General features: G+C 38.9%; 1 pseudogene; it reads left to right on the top strand.

The window, feature by feature from the left end:
• The first annotated feature begins 7,790 nt into the window (after window positions 1-7,790).
• On the top strand, window positions 7,791-8,565 carry LOC119061167 (60S ribosomal protein L7-like; annotated as a pseudogene).
• Window positions 8,566-21,824: the final 13,259 nt, after the last annotated feature.

The following is a 21,824-nucleotide window of genomic DNA, read 5'->3' on the forward strand; positions in this document are numbered from 1 at the left end:
GCCCTTTGTCTTCCCTACCTACCCGCTCAACTGCATTTCTTGCCATTGTCTACTTCCCAGCAGACCTCACTCCACTTTCATGACTGGTACTTTATCCATGCTTCCGGTTTCAAATTAAACGAGATCTGTCAGAAAAGCTTCCCATCAACATTCTGACCGCAGTAGGATCTACTCAGTCAGAGCTTCCTTCAGAGCTCTACTAACAATATGTTATTCTTTCTTATCTATTTAGTATCTCTCTCCCCCAGGACCTTGAGTACCTTATTCTCCATTATAATCCTAGCCCCTATATAGCATCAAGTATATAGTACAGGCTTAATAAATATTTGTTAAGTGAGTGAATAAATGATAAAGTAATATAACATTTCTGGAAGTTGGTTTGACCCTAAGTATCAAAAGACCTTAAAATGTTGACATGGAGTGGTCAAATAATTCCTTTAGGAACTTAAAAGTGGAAAATATACAGATTTATACATAGGCTTATCATCACAGACTTGATTATAAAAGAAAAAATTGGATCTGAATATCCAGAAATAAGAAAATTATTAAACCAGAGACATTTTACAAAGAATACTTAGCCCAGATGAGTGTGGCTCGGTTGGTTGGGTGTCGTCCCTCAAAGTGAAGGGTCGCCGGTTTGATTCCTGGTCAGCACACATGGCGGTGTTTCGGGTTCAGCCTCCAGTCAGGGTGTGTAGGAGAGGCAACCAATCTATTTTTCTCTCTCACATAGATGTTTCTCTCTCTCTCTCTTTCTCCCTCCCTTCCCTATCTCTAAAAACAAATAAATAAAATATTTCTCAAAAATGAAAAATAGAATACTTAAACCCATGATAAAATGCTCATGGTAGAATGTTAAATGGCAAAGGTAAGACAAAAAAATTATACAGTGTGATCCCAATTTTGCAAAAAGGAAAAGAATATATAAACATAGAAAAGAATTGTTATAAATATTGATATACCAAAATAAGTGATACCACTTATTTATAAGTGATTTGTTGTTAATGATACTTTGTATTTTTAAAATACCTCTCTATAATGAATATGTATTACTTTTATAAATGAATAAAAACAATACATGTTTAAATCTAAATAAGGGCCTAATATGTGAAAAACACTCTGCTAACTACTAAGGGAATTCAACACTTTTTAATGGATGACCAATACTTTTCCCATTTTCCAACAGCTTGAAATTTATGACATGAGTGAACTTACTTCCAAACCCAGATGGGATCTGGAAATAAAAGGCATCAACAAGTCAGGAGGAGGATGTATGAAGACATGAAAATGGTGAGATCAGGTGAGGCAGGGTGGGATATCACACAAAAAAAGAGAGAACAAGTAGGGAGATGAGGGAACCTCGAAAGTCAACTTCAACTGCTTTCATCCTTTCAACAAATCCTTACTGAAAGTGGGCCAGGTATTTGGCTGGGCCATTGTTTTCAAAGATGAATAAAACATAGTTGCAGCCTGCCCGGATAGTGGAGCAGGCAGGTAAGAAAAATCAGCTACATTAGAGTCCAATTATATGCTTCTGCATGAGGTGTCCTGGGAGTATAGAGATGAATGGGAGTGGTCAGAAAACACTTCCAAAAGAACACAAACTCATGCTAACTCCCAAAGGACAAGGTACAGACTTCCAGACAGGTAAGACAAAATATAAACAAGGTATAGAAGCACGAAATTGCCTGGCTATTAGGATGCTTTAGCCGCATGTAGTCCCTAACTGAGACCCCAGATATCTGTTGGAAGCTAAATGTTAGTTGCTCTGGGCTCCATGTAAAATGCAGCTACTTAAATGGCAAGTTTGCAAAACTTCCCTGAACAAGTCTCTATTATGTAAATCCAGATGTAATTAATATTTATGAACAGACCAGTGCCTCAGGTATTTTTACCTATTTCTTTTATACTCGAAGAATTTTTTTAAAAGCTATTTTCAGCACAAATAACATCTCAAGCTGCTTGATTGCAGAGGCAGCTGGTCTGGAGCAGCCAGACACAGCAGCAGCTCTGGGGGACAGAGAAAAGACTTTCTTTCATTTCTATTGCCAGCTCTTTTTCTGGAAGGAGGAGGGGAATCAAACTGATTTAATTTTTTTGGTACATGGTACAATCAATACATCACTTGCTCTTATGTCTCGATCTTTCCTCTTTTGAAGGACATTTAAATTCAGTCTGATGAGATTGTGTGGGCAAAGCTGTGCATAGTGATGACTTAGTTTTACCCCTTTGCCTCATGCAATAGCCTAGAGCTACACTTACACTGAAGTCTGGAAGGAAAAAATTAGAGAAACTGCAGCCATGCCCCTGCTCTCCAAAATCATAAAATCTTACGTGGATGGTAACAATATATGAAATGATTGTCATAAACACCAATGGAATAAATATTTAGTAAATTTAAAAAATAATAAAATATGGTTTACCAAAAGATCCTCTAGGCTACTTGAAAAATAATTTTACTTTACTTTTAGGTCTTAATGTAGAACTTAAATCCTGACTATGGTTTTAAATCTTATTTTCAATAATTCAGAATTTGGGGTCGGAAATCATATGCCAAAATGCCAGTGTAATAGCTAGAGAAGCATTCTCATGAAATATTATATTAAAATCCATTCCATTATCTCCCAGGTGGGAATCCACTATATTTTATACCCTTCCATACTTAGTATATGACATGACTCAAGTACACCTATTGATTAAATTTATGTCTAGCAGCATTGCCACAGTTCTCACTATATTTAGGGCCTTACAATATGTCTATTAGACATTTCCAGATGTACAGTAGTAGATTATAAGCACAAAATTGCCATCATGTTAAAGTAGAAAATATTCAACTGTCCAACTTGTTAAGTATAAACTTATTCTGTTCGTTTGTCAATGAGCAATGTCTTAAAGGGGGGAATTTTAAAAGAAGAAAGTGAAGTTAATAAACACAAAATATTCAACTTCAAAGAAAGACAAATTAGAGTAACAATGAAGAACATTTTATTAGGAAAAGATGATTATTGATGACATGTTGTTTTAGCCTCTCTGCCATGTTATGATGTCAGCACCCAACTTTTTCTTTGAAAAGTTGCCCCTTCCCTCTTCCAGTGATCTTGATGGGGTTGGAACTCACAGTTGTCTTGTCTCCGTACCTTCTTGGATGAGCAAATGACACAGGCCTGATCAGAGTCCTTCTCTAAGACTCTGAACAAAAGTGAGGAATTCGCTCTTTTTATACTTTCACTGATATTGAACCAACATAAGCCTATGGTTGCTTGTTGGCCAAATTCTTCAGTTACATGGAGGGAAAAGGCCATAAAGTCAAGAAACACATAGAAAAGACAGTATAAAGGGGAAAAGGGAAAAATGGGAAAGGAAGAAAGAGATCAAGCTACTAGTATCATTGATGCCACTTACTAAAGCTGGAAGATACTTCAACCCTGATTTCCCCAGGTATGTGACCCTGTAGACTTCTTCTTTTTGTTTGTTTTGTTATTTGTAATCAGAAATATCAATATAGTTCCCCTCCCCCCATTTTCATGACAATTCCCATTATTATGGAGAAATAATTACACACATATGTTACTATTAGATTTTCTTTTGACTTCTTGTAACAGAAATATGCCTTGCATTTTCTAACTAGTTAAGGACTAATTTACCCACATAACAAGAATTTCAGAAGAGTCTAGAGTTGGTGCACATGTTCCATAAAGTCACAAACATCTAGTTTCCTGTTCTACCATCTCAAGCAGTAGCTTTCAAGCTCCGAGGAGCAAGGGGACACCTCTACTTTCAGTTAGGAAGGAAAAGGAAGGGAAAGGGGGAAAGGGTGTGTGCCACTGCTTCCTTTTAATTAGTAAAACAAGAATGGTTCTGGAAGCTTAACCCAGCAATATTCATAGACCAGAACCATCATATGGACATGCCTAGCCACAAGGGAAGCTGAGGAAGTGAGGACTTTATAACAACATGTCACATCCCTACCAAAGAAAATATTTTATTCATGAAGATGATAATAAATATTAAGTTGGCAAATCCAGGGTTTTATTTCAGTGGCCTTATAAGTTGGCACAGTATTGGTAGAAAGCAATTTAACTATAAAAATATTCATACTTAATGACCTAATAATACCACTTCTATGAATTTATTCTGAAATAATCAAGTTATAAAAGAGCTCTACTACAAAATACTTATATTAGTTACTGTGGGGGTGCTCCACTCTCAGAGCCACCCTGTGCACCATGGATGATAATAAGTCTACCAAGTTGTGCTCTGCTGGGGAGGAAAGGTGGCTGATCCCTCAAAGGAAAAGGACCAGGAACCTGTTCCTAATGGGCTTTTATTGGGTTTAATTTTCATAGGAATACAGGATGTGTATGTAAAGCTCATCAATCATTGTCAGACAGTAATGATCAAACAATTGATAACATTCAAAGAACTCTGAGGACTTTTTTTGAGCTAACAGGCCATAAAACTTTGGAAAACAAGCTCATTTCATGTTTAGACCCTAATTATCTAAAGTCAAAGCTGAGGTGCAAGGGCCCATTACCTTCTTTGTCTGTAGCCCCCAAGTCCTCCCCTGAGGACCCCTTTATGACTGTGACTATTTTAGGTCATCCCTTCATTGAGGAATCTTATCCATCATTGGCTAACCAAGTCATCCGCCTGGAGCCAAACAGGGTGAAGTAAAAGGGAGCAGAGGCAGCACCTCTACAAGGAAGATAAGCTTTGTCTCAATGGCTGATGGTCCCAAGGTATTTTTACTCAGCCTTAGCTACAGGGGATTACAGCTTCTGAAAACAGGCAGGGTTTTTCCCAATAAGTTATCTTAAAAATAGAGAAAAAAAATGGTATAACAAACTTAATATCCCAAAATAAAAATGATTATGAAAATTATAGTCAGTTTACAGATTGTATATTGCACAGGCATTAAAATATTTAATTCTTAAGACAAACAAAATAGGGAAGTGTTTATGATAGAATATTAAGGTAAAATAATTATTACATAATTTTTACATGCATTCAAGTTTAAATACATTAAAAATTAGGAGAAAAATAATAGTGAAAGGAAATATAACCAACTTCTAACAATGGCTGCATTATTGGGGTTATAATTTATTTTTTCCTTCAGGTTATAATTTTAATTTTTTCTGTACTTTCTTTTAAATTATATTTCATTGTGTATATTACAGTTGTCCCAGGTTTTACCCCTTTGCCCCCCTTTATCCAGCAACCTTCTACCCCCTCAGGCAATCCCCATACCATTGTCCATATCCATAGGTCATGCATACATGTTCTTTGACTACTCTATTCCCTATTTGTACTTTACATCCCCATGACTATTCTGTAACTACTAATTTTTATTTTTTAATGCCTTTACTTTTCTACCCATCCACCTACCTGACTACCCTCCCATCTGGCAACCATCAAAGTGTACTCTGCAGCTATGATTCTGTTGCTCTTCTGCTTGTTTATTTTGTTGTTTAGAATCAATTGTTGATAGATAAGTATTCAATGCCATTTTACCGTTCATATTTTTTTTCTCCTCCTCCTTCTCTCCCTCTTTCTCCTTCTTCTTTTTCATCTTTTTCCTCTTTTTCAGAACCTTTAACATTTCTTGTAATGCTGGTTTGGTGGTGATGGACTCCTTTAGCTTTTTCTTCTTTGGGAAGCTCTTTATCTGTCCTTCAATTTCAAATAATACCTTTGCTGAGTAATCTTAGATGTAGGTCCTTGCTTTTTATGACTTTGAATACTTCTCGCCAATCCCTTCTAGCCTACAAAGTTTCTTTTGAGCATCAGCCAACAGTCTTATGGGAACTCCCTTATAAATAACTAATTGCTTTTCTCTTGCTGCTTTTCAGATTCTCTCTTTGTCTTTAAACTTTGCATTTTAATTATGATGTGTCTAGGTGTGTGCCTCTTTGGGTTCATCTTGTTTGGGATTCTTTGTTCTTCCTGAACTTATGTGTCTATTTCCTTCACCAGAATAGGGAATATTTCTGTCATTATTTTTTCAAATAGGTTTCCAATTCCTTGCTCTTTCTCTCCTCCTTCTGGCATGCCCATGATGCAAGTGTTGGTATGCTTGAAGTTGTCCCAGAGGCTCCTTATAATGTTCACATTTTTTTAAATTCTTTTTTCTTCTTGCTGTTCTGATTTATTGGTTTTTGCTCCTTATATTCCAGATTGCTTATTTAATTCTAGGCTTCATCGACTATACTGTTGATTCCTGGTAAACTGTTCTTCATTTTAATTAGCATATCCTTCGTTTCTGACTGGATCTTTTTTATGCTGTTGAGGTCCTCACTAAGTTCCCTGAGCATCCTTACAAACAGTGTTTTGAACTCTGCATCTGGTAGATTGCTTGTCTCCATTTTGTTTAGTTCTTTTTATGGAGATTTGTTCTGTTCTTTCATTTGGGCCATGTTTCTTTGGCTTCTCATTTTGGCAACCTCCCTGTGTTTGTTTCTATGTATTAGGTAGAGCTGTTCCATCACCCAGGCTTGGTAGTGTGGCCTAACGCAGTCAGTGTCCTGTAAAGCAGGACACCCAAGGTCTGCCACCACCTGTGTGCTGTCCAGGGTCACACAGCACAAGCTACAAAGTGACCTGTTGATGGCTGCCACTTGTGAGGTCAACCTATGAACTAAGCCCAGTTGCTGCTACTACCAGGCCTGGGACAACTTAGCAAGAAGTACCAAGAGCACTGAGGCCAGATGCTGCTTGTTTGAAAGAATTTAGGAAAATCTAAAGCAAGGATCAAAAGAAGCCTTTCATATGGAAAGGTCACGGGAAGCAGCTTTGATAGGCCTGAAAGTTGGGTGGGGCAGGGCTTCAGAGAATGACCAGCATGAAGCAAACCCAGTGTGAACCAAGTTAGTGGCATCTTATATATGGCACCCATCTGATGGCTCTGTGACTCTGTGGTGGTGGTGGGGGGGGTGGCTCAGAAAAGGAACAATGGCCTCTGCCAGCACTTCTGTCTGGGAGAAAGCTGATCCCCAGCTCTCTCTCTCTGATCCTAGACAATTCAGTTCCTCCCCATATGTCTCCGATGCCTTTCAATCTGCTGCCCCTGTACTGGAGCTCTGAGGGAATGATTCCAAGTGAGTCTGTGCACAGGCCCTTTAAAAGGAACTACGTTGAGACCCAAGCAGTTTCAGTCTTCCACAGCCTCAATCCCTGCTGGTTTTTATAACCGAAGTTATGGGACTTCTCTTCCTGGCACTAGAAACCTGGGTGGGTGTGCCTAGTGCAGGGCTGGACCCCTCACTCCTAAGAAACCTTCCTGATTTTTTGCCACTACACATGGTTGTGGGACTAGACCATTCTGCATCTCTATCCTTCCTACCAGACTCAGTGTGGTTTCTTCTTTAATTCTGTAGTTGGTTTCTTTTTCCTTTACTTTAATAATAAATTAACATAGTAGAACATTTATTTTTAAATCTATTGTTTTTATCAGCTTATACTTCATTCTTCTTTGAAGTAGCTCCAGATTTATCAGAATTCTCTATAAATAGATTCTATTGCAGTATATCTCCCATTGTCCAACCTCACACTGGGCTCAAAATTGTACCAAATAGATCTTTGTTGGTTGATTATTAGATGCTCATTTTTAAGCAGTATTAACAGTGTATTAGTTAGAGTTCTCCAGAGAAAGAGAACCAATAGGACAAATTTATAGAACAGAAAAGCTATTTGTTACAAGTAATTGGTTCATGAAATTGTTGGAGGCTGGCAAATCCAAAATCTATAGAGCTGATTTCCCAGTTTTAGTTCAAAAATCATTCAGGCAGCCTCTTTTTCTGGCTGGAACCATGGAGGGTGCAAAGAAGAAGAAGAGGAGGAGGAGGAGGAGAAGTTTATTGCTGTGCCAAAAACCCTTAAGAAAAAGCAAAGGAATTTTGCAGAGCTGAAAATCAAGCACCTTAGAAAGAAGTTTGCCCAAAAGATGCTTTGAAAGGCAAGGAGGAAGCTTTTCTATGAAAAGGCTAAGTACTATCACAAGGAATATAGGCAGATGTACAGATCTGAGATTTGAACGGCAAGAATGGGAAAAAAAGCTGGCAACTTCTATGAACCTGCAGAACCCAAATTGGCATTTGTCATCAGGATCAGAGGCATCAATGATGTGAGCCCAAAGGTCTGAAAGGTGCTGCAGCTTCTTCGCCTTCACCAGATCTTCAGTGGCACCTTTGTTAAGCTCAACAAGGCTTCGATTAACATGCTGAGGACTGTGGAACCATATATTGCATAGGGGTACATTAACCTGAAGTAAGTAAATTAATTGATCTACAAATGTGAGCATGGGAAAATCAACAAAAAACAAATTGCCCTGACAGCACATTGATTGCTTGATCTCTTAGTAAATATGGCATCATCTGCATGGAGGATCTGATTCATGAGGTCTATACTCTTGGAATACGTACGCTTCAAGAAGCAAACAACTTCCTGTGGCCCTTCAAATTATCTTCTTCATGAGGTAGAATGAAGAAAAAGATCACCCACTTTGTAGAAGGTGGAGATGCTGGTAACAGGGAGGAACAGATCGACAGGCTTATTAGAAGGATGAACTAGGGTATCTATTATGGTCATTTTTGTAATCTGGTCAGTTAATAAACAGGAACTGCTTTAAAATTGAAAAAACAACTATCACGCAAGAGAAATCTCTTTTACTTGGGGGAAGGTAAGCATTTTGTTCTAGTCAGGCCTTCAATTGATTAAATGAGGCCCACACACATTGTGAAGAACAATATGTTTAAGTCAGTCAGTCTGCTGATTTAACTCTTAAACCAGTTAAATACCTTACAGAAATGCCTAGAATAATGTTTGACTGAATATCTGGGCACCACATGGCCCAGTCACACTGACACATAAAATCATCACAGTATCTTCAAGCCCTATTCCAATCTTTCAGAATCTCCCCACTCCTTGGCCCAGACCATCCCCAACAGACACATCAAACTAGAAGCAACCTTTGCTTCTCAACAACCATAGTGTTCTGACGCTTCTTCTTTAACGGTATGGCCCATATCTACCTTTTTTTACACAATTTCATAAGTAGGTTTTTTAAGTAGGCAGTAAATTTCTTGGAAAAGAATTTCTGTCAAAGTTAGTCCTAAATCTCCTGAGGATTGAGTTGATGCCCAACATTTATTTGTTGAATTAACATATTTTATATATTTTTCTTACAACAAAATGAGTCAGTAATTTCTTAGATAATGAATAATTCAAAGACATTCTCTAACAAAATAATAGATTTTAAGAGACTGTCTCTTGATAAATCCACATGTTGAGCAGTTTAAGATAAACACACCAATAGTTGATTAGAATTTTCAGTCATTTTATAACTATGTTCTATATATTTAACTATAATTTTTAAGTATTGTCAAATTCATTTGATGCAAAGTGTAATTGTTTTATGATGGTATTTTTCCTTTTGCCATTTTTCCCACCTTTAAAGTCTGAAGCAGCTAATCCTTTTGTCATTTTGTCATTCATCCTTGTTAGATATGTTTATTTATTGCATTTACTCTTTGGGCAAAGGCACAAATTAAACAAAAAACTGTAATTTAGCTAGTCAGCCATAGAACATGCTGATCCTCACGCTTTAGAGAATTTCATTGTGACAGAAATGTAATCTTTCTGTTATATTATTTCTGCCGGATTTCATAAAATTGACAGATCTCCAACAACCAACAGTATCTGTGAATGCACTCCTTGAATCTGTATAAAATCAGTACAATTTACTACTGGTATGTAACTAATCTCTGATTTGTCAAAATTTGTAAACCTTTTCTTGTTTCTCCCTCTAGTGGTCGATAACATTCATTGAAATGAAAAATCATGCAACAGTGATCTTAAATGTGAGTGAAAGGTGGGGGATAAACATTCAATTTTGTCCCTGACTGGTGTGGTTCAGTTGGTTGGGTGTCATCCCACAAAGAGGAAGGTTACCAGCGGGATTCCTTGTCAAGGCACGTGCCTAGGCTGCGGCCGGGTCCCAGTTGGGGGTGTGTAAGAGGCAACAGATTGATGTTTCTCTCCTTCACTTTCTTCCTCCCTTCCCTTCTCTCTAACAGTAAATAAATAAAATCTTTTTTTAAAAAACATTCAACTTTGATGTCAATAAATGCAAAGTGTATTTAAATCTGTCTCATAATCTGAGAAGAGGTTTATTTCGTATACAATTTCTTTAGATAACACACACAAATACTCTCTGTTGTCTGAATAATAGAAATTTCTAATGTACACTAACTAAGAGAGAATATATGTGTCTGTGGAATAAATTCTGCTTTCAAAAGTGGAACTAGTCAAGTACTTCTGGATATAAACCATTTTATTTTTAAAAACTCATTTATTAAAGGTAGTACATAGTGAATCATCTTAAAAGGAACACTGTCAAACATTATGGTATAAAAATTGGCTTGCTTTGCCAAGTTTCATTCGCAACTCTTGTTCAAGAATGAGAAAGTCCATCTTGTTAAAGCTAGGGTGACCGTACAATTAATCGCTCAAATAGGACACTTTTGAGAGTGAAAAGGCACTGTTAATGTGAGCCAATAGGCATAAATGAGGGCTGCCCCAGGCAAACTGGAACATTCGATCACTCTAATGATTTCTAGTTTATTATCGACATAAATTATTTCATTTATTTAAAAACATAAGGCAAATTACAGTAGTTCTTTTACTAAGAAGATTATATGTTAGTCACACAGTTTTATTTGCTTTAGGCTGAAGTTGCTCCTTTTGAGACCACGCAAGAACCAAAGAACCTATTTAGAACTTTTTTGTAAGGCAACCAACTCATCCCAGTTTCCCTAGGTCATAATTCTTAGTTTTAAAACTGAAAAACTCAACCCAGTAACCCCTCAGCCCCAGGAAAACCAGGACAGTTAGTCACCCTAATTCGTTATCACCACCTTTTGCCAGAGTGGCATCTCCTCCTTGGTCCTTGAGGAAATGTAGGACAGGACACTCAAGGCAAAACCTCTCTTTCACCAGGACTAACCCAGCTCTTTCTCCATCTCTGACCTAGCTCAAGCCTCCAATTGCCCTAGGACACCACTGACCATGACCTTGGTGCTGCAGCATACTCTGCCTCCTGATGCTGCTTCTCTGCTCCCCATCTACCACTAACACCCTTGTTCCCACTAAGGTGCCGCCAAGTCCCCACAGGGCTACACTGCCTGGGACTTTGTGCTATCACAAAAAAACTCACCCGTTCTACCATCTACAAAGAACATTACAGACTTCTAGTGCAAAACCTCACCTTTAGTAAGCTTTGGAAGGCAAGAAGGAAATGATAGGTGTGGCTTTACCCTCGAGAAGGGGGTAATAATATTAGGCAATTCTTTAGGTACATTAAGTCACTAGTCAAGCTCACTATGGAAAATTGTTAAAAGAAATATTTTGCAATGTTAATTGTAAGTAGAGCAAAGTTCTAAGGATATCAAGAGCATATTTTTGAAAAGGGTTATACATTTTTTTCATAAAAATTAAAATATAAAGGCCAGGTGAGAGCCACTTTGTCTATTATAGAGGCTGATCTATATAATAAGTAGCTCAGTCTGGTATGGAAGCTAATTTCTTATCCATTAAACGATCTACTCTTCATCTCCAAATGATGTGTGACAGGGACCTCAGATGCACCATGAACAGAAAAAGAGTTCATCATCTTCCTCTACAAACTACTTTTCTCTTTCTTCATTGTTTTTTATCTAAAGAAACTTCATCACTCTCCAGTCAGGTGCAGGAGCCAGAAATTTACGAGTTACCTTTAACTCCTCCCTCTCCATCACTCTCAGATCCCATCAATTCTCTATCAAAATGCTTCCCAAACTCATTCCCCTAGCTCTATCTTCACAATGCTATCTTCATTGGTCAGGTCACTATCACTTTTTTCTTTAGTCTCCTATGGGTCTCCACTATTGCTCCTCTCCAAATCAACTCTCCCCACTACCTGCACATAAATGGGATTATGGACTGAATTGTTCCTCCCAAAATTCTTACATTGAAGCCCTAGCTCCCAATATCTCAGAATGTGACTACATTTGGAGGTAACGCCTTTAAAGAGGTACTTATATTAAAATAAAGCTGCTATGGTGGGCTTTAATACAATCTGACTGGTGTCCTTATAAGAAGGGGAAATTTTGACAAAGCGACAGTGTCATACTGGGGCTTCTCCTCACAGTGTTTCCTTTGCTGGAAATGCCAGTCCCTCACTTTCATTACCCACCTAACCTCACGTCTCAGCTCAAATGTCACTTCCTTAAAGAAATCTCCCTGACTCCTGGTCTAAGTCGATTTTCCCTAAACACAGTTGACATTATTTGCTTCATATCTCTGTTTTTGCCCCTAATTTGGAAGCTCCACAATAGCGGAACCACTCCTGTCTTATTTACATCTCTACCTACACTGCCAGCACAGTGCTTGGTACAGAGCATAGTTTCAATAATTACCAGTTTACCATTTGACTGATGCTTCCTTTTAATGTTTATAGCTGCCTTTGTTAAGGAACTGAAACATCAATTGGCTTAGTAGGAGAAGCCATTGGAACAGCATCATAAAATCCCAAATATGTAGCCCTCCTTCCCAGTGAGCTCTGTTTTCACCAGCATCCACAGCTCAGAATATCCTTCCTAAGAGTGTAGTATAAAGGACAGATGGCTACCAATAGACCTGCGAGTTACTTTCTTCCGCCCTGCTCCATGTGATTTAGCAGATATCATGCAAGTTTAGCTCCTAAGGTATGTTTCCATCCCAGACCATCTGAGAATACTTCCAAAAAGGCGTCTTCAGAAAGGGACTATAAACTAGCCTAGCAAACATTACATATATTGGGTTTTTTTATTTTATTAATCACACTATTACAGTTGTCTCATTTCCTCTCTTCATTCCCCTTCACCCTGCACACCCCCTACTACCCACATTTCCCCCCTTAGTTCATATCCATGTGTCATAAGTTCTTTAGCTTCTACATTTCCCATACTATTCTTGCCCTCCGCCCTATTTTCCCTCTACAGTCTATGCTACTTCTCTGTACCTTTTCCCCCCTTCTCCTCCTCCACTTCCCTGTTGCTAACCCTCCATGTGATCTCCATTTCTGTGGCTCTTCTCCTGGTCTAGCTGTCTGCTTAGTTTGCTTTTGTTTTAGGTGTGGTTGTTAATAACTATAAGTTTGCTGTATTTTTACTGTTCATATTGTTCATATTTCTTCTTCTTTTTCTTAGATAAGTCCCTTTAACATCTCATAGAATAAGGACTTGGTGATGATGAATTCCTTTAACTTGACCTTATCTGAGAACCTTATCTGCCCTTCCATTCTAAATGAAAGCTTTGCTGGATAGAGCAATCTTGGATGTAGGTCTTTGGCCTTTCATGACTGGGAATACTTCTTTCCAGCCTCTTCTTGCCTGGAAGGTCTCTTTTGAGAAATCAGCTGATAGTCTGATGGGAACACCTTTGCAGGTGACTGTCCCCTTATCTCTTGCTGCTTCTAGAATTCTCTCCTTCATTTTAATCTTGGATAATGTAATGATGATGTTCCTTGGTGTGTTCCTCCTTGGGTGCATCTTCTTTGGGACTCTCTGAGCTTCCTGGACTTCCTGGAAGTCTATTTCCTTTGCCTGAGTGAGGAAATTTTCCTTTATTATTTGTTCAAATAAGTTTTCCACTTGTTGCTCTTCCTCTTCCCCTTTGGGTACTCCTGTAATTCAGATGTCAGAACGTTTAAAGATGCCCTGGAAGTTCCTAAGCCTCTCCTCATTTTTTTGAATTCTTGTTTCTTCATTCTTTTGTTTGGTTGTTTCTTTCTTCCTTCTGGTCCACTCCATTGGTTGGAGTCCCAGTTTTCTTTCCATAACTATTGGTTCCCTGTACATTTTCCTTCCTTTCACTTAGCATAGCCTTCATTTTTTCATCTAATTTGTGACGAAAATCAACATGTTCTGTGAGCATCCTGGTCACCAGTGCTTTGAACTATGCATCTGATAGTTTGGCTATCTCTTGGTTGCTTAAAAGTATTAGCTCTGGGGCTTTGATATGTTTTTGCATTTGAGCTTTTTTTGGGGTGGGGGTTGGCTGCACCTGTTATGTAGTGAGGGGTGGAGCCTTAGGTGTTCACCAGGGCAGGGCAACCCAGTGGGTTGTGATGCTGTATGTGGGGGCAGGGTCAGAGAGGGAACAATGGTGCTTGCTCCATGCTCTCTCAGATTTCAGTCCCCTGTGCTGTTTCCCACAAGCAAATTGGGCCCTTCTGGTGCTGGTTCCTGGGTGGGTGGGTGGGCTTGTGTACATTCTAGGACTCTGTGGGTCTCTCCAACAAACTCTCCTGTGAGACTGGGAGTCTCTCCCAGCATCTCACCCCCTACAAGTGTTTTCAATCGGTGCCAACTCTGCCCCTCCTATTGGTCTGGATGAATGGTTGTCAGACTTTTGTACAATTCAATTTTCAGTCTGTTGGTTGTTTTTTTTTTTCCTAAATTTTTGTTGTCCTTAATTTTGGCTGTGCGAGGAAGCACAGTGTGTCCACCTACACTTCCATCTTGGCCAGAAGTCCCACATATACTGTTTTGAATTGCAGCCAAGATCATTTGCAAAAATAATTTTGGAATGTTAAAGGGGATATTTTTAAACTAGAAATGTAGTAGGAGGAACACACATTTTCAAACAGGAATCTAGAGTGTTCCTTATGTTCTGATAATCTTGCTGAAGTGGGAGGTCATTAGCTGCATTTTGTTCCATAAGAAAAAGAACAAATATTTCTGGGGTGCTTGATCTGAAGAACTGCACAGAGATGAAAATTTAACTTTCTGCTTTGAGAAGTCATCCCTAAAAAGTTTTTTCTCCAGAGGGGAGAGGGAAGGGAATTCCAGGGGAAAAGGGTTTGCAGGAACAAGTATGGAAGACACATGGACAGAAACAAGCAGAGGGTGGAAATGGGAGGGAGGTGGGGAGGGCTGGAGGGTGGGGTGGGATGGGAGTAAAAGATAGAAAACTGTTCTTGAACAACAATTAAAATATCATTTTTTTTAATTTAAAATTTTTTTAAATAAAAATTATCTACTATCGGAGAGGGTCTCTGTGACATATCTTCTGTGCAGTTCCCTGAGCCACATTAGTTTTGGCTCATACAGTGATGCCTGAAGTGGTCCTGATATCTGAAGTTCTCCTGATGTATGAAGCAATTCTGAGTGGAGGTCTGGCTTTAAGGCGGCTGGAGAACGCCTGGAGGAGGGTGGCCCGCTGACAAAGATAAGTGCGCAAAAGTCCACCATCATCATATGAAATCTGATTTTCAGTGCCATTTATATTCTGCAGTTGTTTTTAAATTACTGTATGTCAGTTATGTTTACATAATTTATCTCATTTAATCTTTATATAACAAATAACACAATGACATAGATGGTATGCTAATTTGTTAATATGGAAAACAATTATAACATATTGGGAGAAGTTACCAAACAGGATGCATAATATGGTCTCATTTTTCATAGAAGTATGCATACATATTTAAATCCATACACCACAACAAAAAGCACAGTGAGTTTACACTTTTAAAAAGCTCTTTAGGATACACAGAGGACATGTGAGACTTAGAGAATCTAAGTAATAGGACTGAGGTCAGGCCTTATATAAAATAATAAAGCCAGGATTTGAATCCAGGTGTAGGTGAAGCCAAAGCTTCAAAGCTTTTTCCACACATTGTTAGCTCACTTCCTCGGTCACCATTTAAGTGGAAGCCCAGACTCTTCAGAAGAATGCTTTGTTTATAAAATTAGAAAATCTATCGCATACAAAGTTGATAAAAGTAAAGCTGTGATAGCCAGTAGTAAACGCTTCATCCCCGAATTGGGTATGGCCTGATGGCTCCTTACTCACATCGATGAAGCCAGGGTAGGCCCAAGTTGCCTTAGTTTTCATACTGTCTGTTTATACAGATTGGGAGAAAAACATAAATGAGCCACATTTGACCATGACTTTCATTAAAATATCTTAAAGGATGCAGTTTTAGAAATGTAATTATATTAAAATATATCATTTCATTCATCTGATTGTTTCTGGGCCTTTGGTAGTGAGATCATAATCTCAAGAGCCATTTATATATGTCTTAAGTTATTTCACTTACCTGGCAATAGAAATGCCTCATTTCCACTGTGAAAATGGAGAAAGAAAAGGAATCTAATTCATAAGACAATGAGCTCTGACTTGCAGTCTTATATTATCTCCTGATAATTGTTTTTGAAATAAGAAAAAGAAAGGAGGGCTCTGGGGTGCTGCCGAAGAGACATAAAAATAAAGTGAGATGTAAAAAGGTTGACTCTGGTGTCAAAAACTTAAAAAGCACTTCCTCTCCAACTAGCAAACAATAAGAAATACTTATTTCTAGGAAACCATTCTTACTAGTTATTTTAAGGTCAAAAAGATTGTTAAAAGTTGTCATTCCAGTTGTTTAGTTCTTGATTTGGAAATATCAAAACAATACACATGGAAGAAAGTAAGAAACCATACTAATATTGCCTGTTCCATTTTAGTTTTAACATTCAGTACTTAAATGCAAAATATTTTCCTTCAGGTGGAACACTTTGTAAAGTATATGATTGTCTAATGACTATGCTGTGCACTTGAACCTAATACAAAATAATACTGAATGTAAACTATAATGGGAAAATAAAAAACATATATATTTTCCTTCTACTAGGTAGTAGCTATGTATAACACTGTCAAAGAACACATTTCCTAAACAAACCTACACCTGCGCAGTCCACAGTGGCAGCTATTGAGCACCTGAAGTGTAGCTAGTTCAAACTGAGAGGGGCCTTAAGTGTAAAACAGGCATCAGATTTTTAAAACTTAGGATCAGAAAGGATGTAAATTATTTTATCAATAAGTTTTGTACTGACTACTAGTTGAAATGATAATATTTGAATATATTGGGTTAAAGATAAATTATGAAAAAAATTACATTTACAGCAGGTCCTTAAATAATGTCATTTCTTTATAACATTGATGAGATGCCATAGGAACTTAACTCTTGTTTATATCCATTAGCCCGTGGTAAAAATGGTTTCATTGTATGTTGTTTGCTTCAGGTTGTAAAACCTGACAACATTAAGTGAGAACTTACTGTATTTTTTCTTCATGTGACTTCTAGATAATGCTTAGTGGGGGCTTGCATTCTATTGGACAGCTTTGCTATAGATTTTTACCTTTAAATAATTAGAATCCTGAATCCGGAATAAGAATATTAGACTTTATTCTTGCCTCTTCTTGGGATATTTTGGGATTACAACTTACTTTCAAAGAGGATCAAAAATGTAAAACCTTGATAATATGGTTAACAAAAATGGAGAGCACAAAACAAATGCATACAAAAGTAGTATATATGCATCTCTTAAATCATATCACTTATCTCTGTCTTCATCACCACTCCCCTAATCCAAGCCAGCTTTATCTCTTGCTTGGACTAATAAAATAGCCCTTTAACAGGTACAGCAGATCCTCTTTGATGAAACAATCACTGACAGCAGTTGGTGTAGAAACACCCCAACTCCTTACTGCTCTGGTGGGATAACCCAGAGGAATGTGTTTTACACCATTATTCAGAGTTTGTCAGTGGGTTAAGCATTAACTACTTACAGTTATATTTTTTAATAATTCACCCTTTATTTGCTCCTGCTCTTCCTTCTCTCCCTTCTGTACCCACTAACTGGGTTTCCTGGGATCATTTCACTAATAAACTACTTGCCTTATCATCCTTCTCTAAGATCCTTGTCTTAGCAGTATCCCTGATCTGCTTTTAGGGGAATCCAAACTAAGATAATTGGTCTTCCCCATTCCACTCTTACCTCTCACCAGTCCATTCTTCACCTCAAAAGCCAGGCTATCTTTTTAAATTAGCATTGTGACCATATCACTTCTTACCTAAAACCTTTCATTGATTTCCCATTGCTCTTACAATAAAGATCATCCAATACCTTAAAGTTTCTTGGTGTCAATTCCAATGACTGCTTTATGATTTGAGTTCCTTTGCCACACCATAGAGACCTTATCATCACAGAGAACTGCTACACATTGAAAAAAAATAGTAAATTTCAAACCTCCAGTCAAGATGGCAGCATAGACAAACATGGCTCACCTGTTTGCACAACTACATCAAAATTACAACTAAAATATAGAATAATCGTCTCAGAACCACTAGAAATCAGGCTGAATGGAAGTCTGACAACTATGGAATTAAAGAAACCACATCCATCAGACTGGTAGCAGGAGCGCAATTACAGAACAGGCTGGTTCTATACCCATGTGTGATGGATAAAAATTCAAAAGGGATATCTCAGGAGTGAAGAGTCCCAGCCACACAACAGGTTCCCCAAACCAGGGTTCCAGTGCCAGGAAGATAAGTCCCCACAACTCCTGACTGCAAAAATTAGTGGGAATTGAGTTGGTGGAACACACTGCTGGAGCCCCAAGCAGTTCCTCTTAAAGAACCCACACACACATTTACCTTCTCAGACTCACTTCCTCTGAGCTCCAGCACTGGGGTAGCAACTTCAAAGGCACCAGTTGCACACAGGAAGGAACTGAAATGTGTGGCATGAAGCCAAGCAGATACCACCATCCTTTTTTAAACCCTTCCCCCACATAGCCAGCAGGCTGGTGCCATATTTGAGATGCTACCAACCCAGTTAACACCATTTGACCTGCCTTGAAGGTCCCCAGACTCCACCCCACCCAACTTACAGGCCAACCCAAGCTGCTTTTCCATATGAATGGCTGGTCTTGGCTCATGCTTCACAACTTCTTAAATCCTATCAAGCCAGCAATAGCTGGCCTCAGTACACCCCAGCCAGAGCACTATCAACAGCCAGCCTAGATTCACAGATTGGCTTTGCCTGGGAATCTCCAAGCCCAGCACAAGCAGCAACTATCTCAGATGGTTTTATAGCTCAAGCAGGGTGGACATGGCAAAACACAGGTGGGGGCTCACCTTGGCCTGCACCACCCAGGAAACACCAGTGCCAGAACACCCAGTGGACAGCTACAGACCACATTAGAGCACCACAACCAGGCCCCTGCACAGCTGATCCTCCACACAGGGCAGATGTTGGTGGTAAGTGGTCACAGCCAATCCTTGCAACTGACTTACCTGGGTAAATCCCTCCCATTGATCTGCCAACAGCAGCCAAGTTTCAACTACAAACAGAGGGTATACTCAGCCCACACAAAGGGCACACCTTAATAGAGGAGGCGGTGCCACTAGACTCTACAAAACACCTATATATTAGGCCTCACTAACAAGACACAGAGTCAAAGCAGCTCTACTTAATATATAAATATATAGAAACAAACACAGGGAGGCTGCCAAAATGAAGAGATAAAGAAACATGGACCAAATGAAATACTAGATCATAACACCAGAAAAAATAGATAAATGAAATAGAGATAAGAAATCTATCAGGTGCAGAGTTCAAAACACTGGTTATAAAGATATTCAAGGAACTTTTTGAGGACTTCAACAGCATGGAAACAACTCAGTCAGAAACAAAGGATACACTAATTGAAATAAAGAACAGAAAATAGACTTCCAACCAAAATGGAGGCATAGGTGGAAATACTGTGCCTCCTCACACAACCACATTTAAGGACAACAAAGAGAAACAAAAACACAACCAGAACAAATAGAAAATTGAACTATACCAAAGTCTGACAACAACAAACCATTCATCCAGACCCGTAAGAGGGGCAGAGTTGGCAGCCAGTAAAGAGGGGTCGGGCAGGGAAAAGCGGTGGCTGGTGGACCTGGGGTGCAGGGAGAAAATGAGCAAACCCAGTGAGGCGCACAAGGCAGTTAGCTGACCATGGACATACATTCACACACAGATAAACCAGGCAAAAAATGGGCAGTGAGACAGACCTTGCAACCCAGGGCCCCAGAGAAGGGAAATAAAACCTAAAAGCACCAATTGAAAACACTTATAGGGATTGAGATGCTGCGAGAGACTCCCAGTCTCACAGGAGAGTTTGATGCAGAGACCCACAGGGTCCTAGAATGTACACAAGCCCGCCCACCCAGGAACCAGCACCAGAAGGGCCCAATTTCCTTGTCAGAAACAGCACAGGAAACTGAAATCTGAGAGATCATGAAGCAAGCACCATTGTTCCCTCTCTGACCCTGCCCCCACATACAGCATCACAACCCACTGGGTTGCCCTGCCCTGGTGAACACCTAAGGCTCCACCCCTCACTACATAACAGGTGCAGCCAACCCCCACCCCAAAAAAAGCTCAAATGCAAAAACATATCAAAGCCCCAGAGCTAATACTTTTAAGCAACCAAGAGATAGCCAAACTATCAGATGCATAGTTCAAAGCACTGGTGACCAGGATGCTCACAGAACATGTTGATTTTCGTCACAAATTAGATGAAAAAATGAAGGCTATGCTAAGTGAAAGGAAGGAAAACGTACAGGGAACCAATAGTGATGGAAAGAAAACTGGGACTCCAATCAATGGAGTGGACCAGAAGGGAGAAACAAACAACCAAACAGAACAGAATGAAGAAAGAAGAATTCAAAAAAAAAAATGAGGAGAGGCTTAGGAACTTCCAGGGCATCTTTAAACGTTCCATCATCCGAATTATAGGGGTACCAGAAGGGGAAGAGGAAGAGTAACAAGTGGAAAACTTATTTGAACAAACAATAAAGGAGAACTTCCCCAATTTGGCAAAGGAAATAGACTTCCAGGAAATCCAGGAAGGTGAGAGAGTTCCAAAGAAGGTGGACCCAAGAAGAAACACACCAAGGCACATCATAATTACATTATCCAAGATTAAAATGAAGGAGAGAATTCTAGAAGCAGCAAGAGATAAGGGGACAGTCACCTACAAAGGAGTGCCCATCAGACTGTCAGCAGATTTCTCAAAAGAGACCTTATAGGCAAGAAGGGGCTGGAAGGAAGTATTCCCAGTCATGAAATGCAAGGACCTACATCCAAGATTGCTCTATCCAGCAAAGCTTTCATTTAGAATGGAAGGGCAGATAAAGCACTTCTCAGATAAGGTCAAGTTCAAGGAGTTCATTATCACCAAGCCCTTATTCTATGAAATGTTAAAGGGACTTATCTAAGAAAAAGAAGAAAAAAAATATGAACAGTAAGAAGACAGCAAACTCACAGTTATTAACAACCACACCTAAAACAAAAGCAAACTAAGCAGACAGCTAGATCAGGAGAAGAGCCACAGAAATGGAGATCACATGGAGGGTTAGCAACAGGGAAGTGGAGGAGAAGAAGGGGGAAAAGGTACAGAGAAGTGGCATAGACAGTAGAGAGAAAATAGGGCAGAGGGCAAAAATAGTATGGGAAATGTAGAGAAGCTAAAGAACTTATGACACATGGATATGAACTAAGGGGGGAAATGTGGGTGCAAGGGGGTTTGCAGGGTGGAGGGGAATGAAGGGGGGAAAATTGGACAACTGTAATGGCATAATCAATAAAATATATTTTTAAAAAAAGAAAGAAAGAAAGAAAGAACAACTTACAAGGAAACAACAGTAGGGTGGATGAAGCCAAGAATTGATTCTATGATTTGAAACATCATGAAGCAAAAAAAACAACCAATCATAACAACAAGAAGAAAAAGAATCCAAAAAAATGAGGAAATTATAAACAACCTCTGAGACAACTTCAAGAGGTCTAATATTTGCATCATAGGGGTGACAAAAAGAGAAGAGAAAGTACAAGAAATTGGAAATCTATTTGAAAAAAATAATGAAAGAAAACTTTCCTAATTTGGTGAAGGACATAGACATGCAAATCCAGGAAGCATAGATAGTC

Source organism: Artibeus jamaicensis, unplaced genomic scaffold, assembly GCF_021234435.1.
Source record: "Artibeus jamaicensis isolate MK-2021 breed Jamaican fruit bat unplaced genomic scaffold, CSHL_Jam_final contig_588, whole genome shotgun sequence".
NCBI lineage: Eukaryota > Metazoa > Chordata > Mammalia > Chiroptera > Phyllostomidae > Artibeus > Artibeus jamaicensis.